General features: G+C 29.8%; 1 pseudogene; it reads left to right on the top strand.

The window, feature by feature from the left end:
- The first annotated feature begins 6,752 nt into the window (after positions 1-6,752).
- Positions 6,753-9,342, top strand: LOC129900062 (serine/threonine-protein kinase ZRK4-like; annotated as a pseudogene).
- Positions 9,343-10,914: the final 1,572 nt, after the last annotated feature.

The raw sequence follows: 10,914 nt of genomic DNA, 5'->3' as shown, positions 1-10,914 counted from the left end.
TAAGGAAATGAACCAGCTTTTTATAGAATTTGTAATATGTACCACCATTTAGTCTACGTTCATTTAACTAAAAATAGTTATTTCATATTAATTATATATTTTATTAATTTAGATAAAACATTAATTAAATTTTTCATCATTATCTTTGTAATTAATTTTTGTTTAAAAGTGTTCACGTTTGTAAAACTCCTAAAAAAATTTTAAAAGGTGAAAGTAATAAAATTATTTTTTATAACATGTAATGATCAATTAATATAGAATAGAGTGAGAAAAATATTTTTTAGATTCTTTTTATTTGTTGTTTTTGAAATACGTGTGCGACTCATCTGCACGTTGAAAGCGGCGAGAGTTGTTGCTTCGTTTCTCCATGTTGACTAGATGGCATCAATGTAATGGCTAATTTATTATTACGTGGCAAGGATATTTTTTCTTAGAAATACTTTCCTTTTTTTAATTTATTTTTTAAAAAATATCTCTCTATTTGATATTTTTTAATTTATTTTCAACGTGATAGGTTTAAGTTCAATATTTATTTTTCCTACACTACAACGGGGATGGACAAGCTACTTTCTAAAACAGAGAAACGTGTTGAAAATTCAAACTTGCATTGTCCTGCACGGAAGTAAACATTTTCAGGACACATTGATTTATTATTTGATACAAAATTTAAAAAAGTAAAATAAATTTAAATTTTATAATTTTAATATAAATATATTAAAATATTATTTAATTTTATCACTTTGGCATATCACATAGAAAATTAAAAATGAAAAGTTATCAAATAGATAAAGTAATATTCTTTTTGAGATTAACTAAAAATATAGAATAAATAAATTAAAACAGAGGAAACAATACTTTTGAAAAATAACACTTCCCCAACCCCTTTTAATTATCCATTTTACTAAAAATAAATATTTATTTTTACTTGTTTAATTTTTAAAATTAAGAAATAATTTATCACTTAATTTCTATTTTATCTTTATTATTAGTTATTATTATTTGTCAATATATTTTTTAAAGCATTCAATTTGTTATATTGGATAAATAAATATAAACGGAGAAAGTACTATTCATTTGATTTTGAAACATTCAATTCATTGTTTATGATTTTGTGTTGAATACTTTGATTCAGACCTGCTATGAGCATTTATATAATAGTAGAGCCATAATGAATAGATTTATTTTTGTTATAAAAAAGAAGAAGACGTTATTTGCTCTAAAAAATGGAATACATCACCTTCAGGGCCAAGTGGCAATTCTTTAATACGGAACGTATAAATTAATAAGGATTCTTATAATCTTGAATTGAAATTTCTTATTCCATTTGTCTCAAATTATCAATTATCTCATATTTCTCATTTAAATGCCTTTTAAAAAACAATTCATTAATCAGAAAGAACTTTTAATTATTGATCCCCTAATTTATATTTTAAAATATAATCTTTTTTCCATTAAATATTTATCCTATTTAATTTTATTCATTATTGAAACGTTTATAATCTTCATTAATCTTCATTAATAATGGTTTGTAATATTAAAATGAATAAAGAATAATTAATTTTATTTTAAACTTTTAATATTCTAAATAATTTGAAAAAATAATTTTAAAATAATGATAGATAATTTGAAACGGAAAAAATATTAGCAATAATGCAAGTGGATCATTTCTTCAATGAAGAAATGACTATTTATAGATGGTGGACTGTTGAATATTTCTGAAAAGACAAAATTGCGGAGACGCAAGTGGAGTAGGAAGCACCGCAGTAATTGTGTTGAAAAAATTGTAAAATATTTTTAAAGATAATTATCTTCTAATTCTATTTAATGTTTGTTTTGTTGCATTTTAATGTTAGAGAAGTTTATAATTATCCTCTTTATTGTCATTATTACATGAAATTTCTATTACCTTTAATTAGTTCTAATGGCTTTATATGATTATGATTGCAAATTTGTATTATCAAGATACTTAGAATAACAACTTTGCAAAACTTTGTAGAAACAACAAAGTATATTTTCAAAATTGAAAAGTTAAAAACTAGTAAGAAAATATAGATTCCGTAACAAAACAGAAATAATATCGAAAAGAAGAAAATCAAGCCACGAAATGCACAGTCTATCTCAAGGAAATTATTCCCCTCAAGTATTCGAGGTTAATGAAATATATGTCTCCTGGATGGAATAATTTTGCTCACCAGTGTATTGCCACTTAAAACAATAGTGTTAGCGAAATATTCAACAGGAGCAAAGTACACAATAATTTATTTGTGTAGAAGAAGAAGAAGTTTGAAAAATTCATAGTTGAAAGTCTGAGGAAACAAAAGTATCTATAGCCACAAAAGTACTGTTTATGAAAGTTTGCAACCTTCTCGATCGATCATTTTTCGAAGTCGAACCCGAATCCAAGCAAGCAACGATGATGACAGCGCGAGGTTAATGAAATATATGTCTCCTGGATGGAATAATTTTGCTCACCATTGTATTGTCATTTAAAACAATAGTGTTAGCGAAATATTCAACAGGAGCAAAGTACACAATAATTTATTTGTGTAGAAGAAGAAGAAGTTTGAAAAATTCATAGTTGAAAGTCTGAGGAAACAAAAGTATTTATACCCACAGAAGTACTGTTTATGAAAGTTTGCAACCTTCTCGATCGATCATTTTTCGAAGTCGAACCCGAATCCAAGCAAGCAACGATGATGACAGCGCGAGGGGTCATTCTTTGCAACCCTTTTAACAACAAGTAGGAGTGTTTCCTTATTTAAACACTTGAACTTCTCTTTCCATCACCAATGAGGGAGAAATGCATTTTACTAACACATAGGAGAACGCTTCATATTCCCTCCATTTATATTCCCTTCATTTTCCATTTATTTTTACTATACTCAACCTAGCATATTAATGTGACAGATGTTTTTCTAAGGTTCATATTCGCATTTAGCAATGTCTTAGACTATGAATTCTCAAGTTCTTTTTACTTCAATTTAGAGAAAAAAAATACAAGAGTCAAAACTTCTCCTATACATATTTTCATGTCCTTTCTTTTGTGCATGAGACACAATAGACAAAATACTCTTATTTTTACTGTTAGATTTTCTATTAAAATAATTTTTATTAGATTCCAGGCACCTAATTTTATATCCGAAGGCTTTGTGAATTATAAGAGATACATTTATATCAAGTGAAATATCTTTAACGACAATATCTTTGTTATACCAGAAAGGTATAATGATTCCAAGTGGATCTCAAAACTCATGTATGGTTATGAGTTTATCCTTGGTGGTGTGTAATAATTAAGACGATGCTAAGCTGCTCGTTACATGACAAATATGATTAATTAATTATTCATAATTTCTTGAAGATGTTAATTGATTATTCTGAAGAAATTAAGGTTTGTAGGAATATCTATCATGGTTTAATTATAGAGTTACATATTTGACTTTTCGTGTGTATTGACGGAAAAATATAAGTATAATCTTTTGTATTTAATTTTGTTTGTCTTCAATATTAATTTTTTGATCAAGCGATTTCATTACTGGAATACATATAATTTAGTTTTGCCTGAAAAATATCATACAATAATAAATGTAATTGATGGTCAGTTACGATTTAATGGTTTGTTTAAATAAATAGTGGTTGGTTGAACATGTTATATTAATTTTGTGCCTGGAGTTTTCAACGTTTAAATATTACTACTTGGCAATTTTATTTTATTTTCCTTTTCATTTCCTTGATTGAGTTCTGATTTTGGAAATAGCATGTGAACATAGATTAGGTTAGATTTCACAAGAAGTAAAAGTTAGATTGTCAAATATAATTAAAATAAAATCTTACAATAATCAAACTCTACCTTATTATCCTAATAAATAATTGATAAAGTTAAATTGTGATCGAGTAATTCAATAGATTCTATACTCGTTGACTCTTGAAAGTATGATTTGCTCACCCTAAAACATTTATGCAAATCACAATCATTATTATCAGTTAGTGCAATAAAAACTAGTGTAAATGATTAATTAATTGTAAGTTGTTTTGATCGTAATTAGTTAGAAACACACACGGTTTCACTTATTAATTTATTTATAATTTAAAAATAGACCCTTTCAAGTTTAATTTCAACAACCCAAAGAAACGAAGAAAACCCAAAAAGGAACATTTCAAGTCAAAGGTATTCATTAATCTACACGCCGCGTTTAACTTTGAGATGACCAAATCCAAATGAATCCATTTGCTTCACAAGTTGTAACTTATTACAATATCTCTATAACCTACGTACCCACCAATGTAACTACGGAAATTTTTATTATGAGCCACATCTTACTCTTTTTGAGTCACAAATTTATTTTTGAGCCTCGTACACCTAATTGTAAAGTTATGTTGTAAAATACATAATAAGTAATGTGTCTAATCATATTGAAATAATCAAATAAAATTTTTGTTGCATAAGTTTATATGTTCATTGTATAATATTCATAAGTTATGTCATAAAAAACATTAAATTATGTTGTATGCCGAGAGAGCATAATGTCTTTTCAAAAGTAAAAAATTGAACCTACACATATACACTATCATCCTACACTGGCTACAATGTTTTTTAAAGAAAATTTCAGAAAACACCGCTATTATAGAGTGCAATTGTTTACGGGAGCCACACGTTGGTTAATTATAAAATGTATTTGGGTTTACATCGAGATACATTGTATTCAATTTGCGATTCATATGTATCTGAGATATAACATGCCTTTTTCGTTTACCTCTCTCCCTCTATTGTTTATCTCCCTCTCAATATTTGTGTTTCACAATGAATTTGTATATTCCGTATCGAATATGCACATATATACGTGATATATTTCGTATATTTGTGCATAAGTATATGTATCTAATATTGAAAAAGAAGAAGAAGAGGAGATAAAAAGAATTGTAGTTCCTCACGTGAAACTATTGTTACTCCTCCTGTATTAAGGTTAGCAAAACAGAAACAATAAAGATAAAAATAAAAAATAATATCCGAGTCCACAGAATTCACTGTGTGTCCTTAAGGATTTTTAATCCCCTCACTGTACCCGAGGTTATGGATTATTTCCTCCCAAGATAAAATGGATAAACTATTAAAGAAGTAGCGGTACCTCAAACTTCAATAATTTCAGCGAACTCAAAAGCCAACAACAAAATCACACAAAGACTCAACTTTGTTTGAAAGAAAATATATATGTAGAAGAAGGAGAAATTTTATTTTTAAAAATGAGAGAAAAATCATGTATTTATAGACAACAAAGGGTAATGTGAACATGTGTTTATTGTGACTTATTGAAATAGACACAACTCTTCCCAAAAGACACAATCTTTCAGAAAAGTCGCAACTCTTTTAAAAAAGTCACAACTTTTTGGAAAAGTCACAACCTTTTGAAAAGTCACAACTTTTCATTTCCTATTCACACCTTTAAAATCCAACAACTATATCATGTTGTCGTGTAATATTGTGAGGAGTTAATAAAAAACAATTGTCCTTTAAAGTTTTTGTAATATTGTTTCGGATGGATTTGGAGTTAACCGAGGGGATGACGATTTTAAGGATGTTAGTCATAGTTCGCCCATGTTTTTAAAGAGGTTCCCTTTTGATGTTTAGAATTCAAAAAGTATCCGTTTTGGTATCGGGCTCCTTTATATCATTAGTTTTTACAAGAATCTACTCCCTTCGTTTTTTTTTACTTGTCAAATTTTGACTTGACACATCTATTAAAAAAATAATTGGTATAGTGACTTTACAATTTTACCCCTATTAATTAATAGAGTTTTAAATATATTTAGTCACTATATTTTTCAAAGATATTAATTCAATATTAATAAATTGAGGATATAATAAAATTTTATTTTATTTTTTTCTAGATTTATTAAAATTGATAAATAAAAAAGAAAAATAAATTAGAAATTTTTGTCAAAGTAAATAGGAACGGAGGGAGTACCTTTTTAAGTTCAATGAAATCATTTGTGACGCGCGGAGCACAGACAAATTAGCTTAGTATATTTATATTTAGAGCCCGTTTGGATTGGATTTAAGTTGGTCAAAACCAACTTAAAGCCCCTTTTCAGCTTTTGAACGTGTTTGTCTAATGCTAACTTTAAGTCAGAAAGTTCTTAAAGTCAGTCAAAAATGAAAAGTTAGGATTCCTAACTTTTTTTTTCTAAGTGCTTAAAGTCATTTTCTTTGACCATGGAAATTACTTTTATATCCTTTATATTTTAACTAAATTCCAAACTACCCTTTTTATTCTTTTAACCCTAAAATTCACACAATTTTTTCTCATTTAATCACTTTTATCCAAACACTCAACTGCTTATTTATAAAAATAACTTTCAGCACTTTAAAGTTCTAAAAGCACTTCATACATAAAAGTTACTTTTTTTAAGTCTATCCTAACGGGCTCTTAGTACCAAAATTGGAGGCCTAAAGGTTTGTGTTCATTGACTTTAACCAAAACCAGGCACTGAGTCAACTCCCTAGCATAAATAAATAATATCCCCATTGTTTGAAAAAGAGTTGCCTATTTTATTTAAAAAAGAATAACTACTTTTCGGTCAACTTTAATTTCAGTTTTCATTTTGATATGTTGAAAGTCACGAGATTAAAAGTCATTTTGATACATTTAACATAACTTTAATTTAGCATCAGAAAATTAATTATTTTTTTTTATTTTGTTACCCTCACAAGTCAAACTAAAATATTTTTTTTGAAAGGGAGAAAGTAATAAAAAAAGTCAACTCCTTAACATAAACCAAAATTTCAATTAATTGATAGGAGCGACGACATTAGGGTGTCATAATGGAACTTGGTAAACAATGGCAATGGAAGTGCTTGGAAATTCATAAGAGAGCCCAATCAATCGTCATTATTTTGTGTAGAATTGAATGCACAAATTAAGACCAGCAAGAGGCAGCAGCTTCCAAATTCTTCATAGATTATTACACTACTAGTGATCGATGCGTTATTGGATTTAATCCCAATTCATCGAGACTGATTCAAAATTAGATGCCTTTCTTCAGGGGACTACTACTCACAAGGAAAAAACTGTTTTCCTCTGCCTCTGTAGAAAGGCGGAAGAAAGAGCATGATTGCTATTTAAAGAATGGAAGTTCCGTGCTAGAGGAGTTTCTTGCTTTATGCGATGGAAATTGCAGAATTCCCATCCGCTACTTCACTGCCATAGAGATTGAGAATGCAATAAAACACTCTAAAAGCAAAATGGAGCTCCTCGATGTGTCCATAGTTACGGGATCACTGGACAACCGCCCCGTTTTAGTTAGGTTCAACAGATGTGAATTCAACAATATCCACCGGGATATAGCGATAACTGCTCAGATGAGTCATCTGAAGAATGAGGTGAGACTCGTCGGTTGTTGTCTAGAATTTGAAGAGCCAGTGATGGTGTATGCATATGTCGAATGAATACCTCTTAGCCATCTACTTTTCAAAAAGGCTAAATCCATCGGTGCCCTAAAGTTGGCACCAACTTTCATTTAGATATCTCAACTAGACTTTGTTTATTTTTGACACCTCAATTAAGGCTCCGATGTGTCATTTTGACACTTTTTTGATAATCACCAAAATATATTAAGTGTGTGTAATGAACTCGCCTGAGGTATCAAAAACAACGAATTAAATAAAGACACGTGGCATATATAAAATAATTATCAAATAATGATTTTTGAATAGAAAAAAATGACCAATAATTTGATGACACGTGGCATTTTAAAAATCCAAATAATAATTTTTTAAAAAAATAAAAATTAACGACTATTAACCCCTACCCCACACCCTATCTTCCAACACCACCCACCCCGCCGTCGTCTTCTCCAACCCCACCCACCCCAACCCCTACCCCTCCTCCACCCCAACAAATCTTCTTCTTCTCCAACACCCACCTAACGCTATCCATATGATCTAAAGAGAGAAAAACTTACAGAAGATCCCCGTCAGCAAGCAAATCAGAAATATTTAAGTGTTCATCCAATCTCATTTTCAGAATTTTTTCAAGCCATATTCTTGTTTGAGTCTGTAAAAACAATAAAATTAATCACGAATTTCAAAAAGAAACAAAAGAGGGCGTAGCAGATTCAGCTGAAGATTTTGAAGAATCACCACTGTAGCCGCCCATTTTTGTTTTTGAATCAGTAAAAAAAAAAGTGAATAATTCAGTTCCGAAAGTATAATTTAAAGTGAAAGCTTATGTATTTCACATTAATGGTGAAAATTAATGTGAGGATGGCGTAGCAGACGCGCAATTAAATTTTAGGGCAGATAAATAGTGAGTTCTTGTGGACTGTGTTTTACTTTTTTAGATTAGAGGAAAACAAAAAGAAAATTCAGTCACTTTTTTTTTGTTTTTCTCCCTTTTTCTAATTTCCTGGTATGTTTGAAAGTAGACAAACATGGCAGAAATGAAGAAGAAGAACAAAAAAAAAAAAAATTTAAAAAGTTCTCCACGCGCTTAAAATGGATGCAACACACGCAATGTGTCAAGTCAGCACAAAGTATCAAAATGACACATTCAGGTCTTACTTGAGGTGTCTAAAATGAACAAAGCCTAATTGAGATGTTTAAGTAAAAATTGGTGTCAATTTTAGGGGGTCACCGATGAATTTCGCCTCTCAAAAAGGGTAATATTAATAGAAAATCATTATTATCTTGGGGAAATCGATTACGAGTTGCTCGTGATGTGGCTTCTGCAATCGTTTTCCTCCATACTGAATTTACTACGCCCATCATCAACAGAGATATAACGCCTTACAATGTGATAATAGATGAGAATAGCGGCGTTGCCAAAAATATTGGACTACTCATTGTCCATATCTTTTCCTCCAGGAGAATTGGAAGTAGTAAAAGATATTGTTACCGGCGGAAACGGATATTTGGCTCCAGAATATATCCACCAGGGTATTATTACTCAAAAAATTGATGTCTACAGCTATGGTATTCTTCTCTTTCAGCTATTAACCGGAAAGAAAGTGGGCGATATTGTTATGGATTTGAACTTCAATACTGAAGAGGGCAATACTATGGATATAGTGAATTATGCAAGTGTGGAAGAGATGAGAGATTTTGAAAATCTTCCAACCAACTTTGTCGATAGGTTTACTAAAAAAGGTAATGTAATGGATATAGTGAATCCTACTATTTTCGAAGAGCATGGAATGGAGATTCAACAACAATTGAAAGACTAATTGGATCTTACTAGGAAATGCACAGCTGACAAGGGAGATGATAGACCCTACATGATTCACGTCGCAAGGGAATTACGTCGAATTGAACAGTGTTTCCGTGCCCTCACTCTTGCTCAGAATAGTTAAATGTCTAGAGGTATCTTCATATTAGGTTGCAATCGTAAACAACAAATTTTCGAGTCGAAAAAAAATAAATAATCAAGACCGAAAAATTGGAGTAACAAAGAGTAATATTTAATTTCAAAATGTAGCGTGTGTTACAATCTCTATGGTAATCCTCTGATTCTTCAAATAATATGGAATATGTTGAACTTGAATTTGATTTAGAGTCAAGGGCTTGAATAGCTTGATCTTGAATCTTCGTCTTCAAATTTGGATTTGAATTATTCATCACGAACACTTGTATGGTTATGACGAATAATAAATATGAACAAATAACTTGATCTTGAACTTCTTGATATTTTCCTTCGTTTTTGATCTTGAACTTGAGCTTGAATTTGATTACTTGAACTTTGCAGCTTTGTAGAAAATTTGTGGTCTTTGATCCACGAGCTCTCTTCTTGCTTCTTGTTCTTTTTTTTAAAAAAACTCTGAGAATAATGAGGACCCCTATTTATAGTTGTAGGGAGTGGTATGAGGGTGTGATTTGATTGGTTGGTTTGAACTGACCAATCAGATTTCTTTGGTGAAGAGCTTTAATTTGATTGGTCAGAACATGTCACATATACACGTGACATTATTCTAGTGGCTCATTTAATTTGACTTAGATTGTCACATAACTTTAACACGTGGCATGATTTTAGTGGCTTATTTAATTTGACTTGGATTGCCACATATTTTTGGCACATGGTGTGCTTTTAGTGGATCATTTATTTGACTTGGATTTCCACATCATTTGGACTATTTTCTTGAATTTAATATAGTCTAAATTAATTTACGAATTTAAATCTAATATAATTCTAATGTTTACAAATACCCCCTACTTCAAGTCTTGTCGGAGTATTTTATACAAGGCTAGGCTTGAAGTATTAACTAAACGATAATAGTATGTCATGCAATTTAATATGCACCATGAACATATTAAATTAATACGTTCCTCCAATTAGAGTGACATAGTTAGAGTAAATAATGAGACTCCAATTGGAATTTGATTACGTGGCCAATTTTTTTAAAATTTTATTATTATTTTTAATTAGATTTGAACAATTAGAATAGGATAGAGATCAACAAAAAAAAGGGTAGGCATTTGCTAACCTAAATAAATAAATAATAATAATAATAATAATCCAATTAGAATTCAGAAAGGATACACTCCTTTTAGAATACAGATAGCCCAAATTTTTACAATTTCACAACCAATTATGATTTGGGGAGAATAAATTTGTACCATTCCACTAGAGTCCTAACCCAAAAAGTAATTATAGTTGCTTTGGGTGAAGGACTCCCTCACCATCACTATTTGTCTATAAATAGACTCTCTCTTTTTATTTATTTTTATCATTAACATTGACAACTTTGATGCTTCTTTTTGCATACACTTTGAGTTCATCAAGATACGAGATATGTTTTTTTGTTTAGGCCATTTTTTTTGCAAGTGAAAATATTACTTCATATACAGTGAACTTTTATTCTATTGGATTCAAATGTGCTGCATTGTTTGAGCCAATAATTTTACATTATCTTTGACGAAGACTTTAT

Source organism: Solanum dulcamara, chromosome 8, assembly GCF_947179165.1.
Source record: "Solanum dulcamara chromosome 8, daSolDulc1.2, whole genome shotgun sequence".
NCBI lineage: Eukaryota > Viridiplantae > Streptophyta > Magnoliopsida > Solanales > Solanaceae > Solanum > Solanum dulcamara.
The sequence above is the reverse complement of the archived record's forward strand: the minus strand, read 5'-3'. Positions and strand labels throughout refer to the sequence as shown.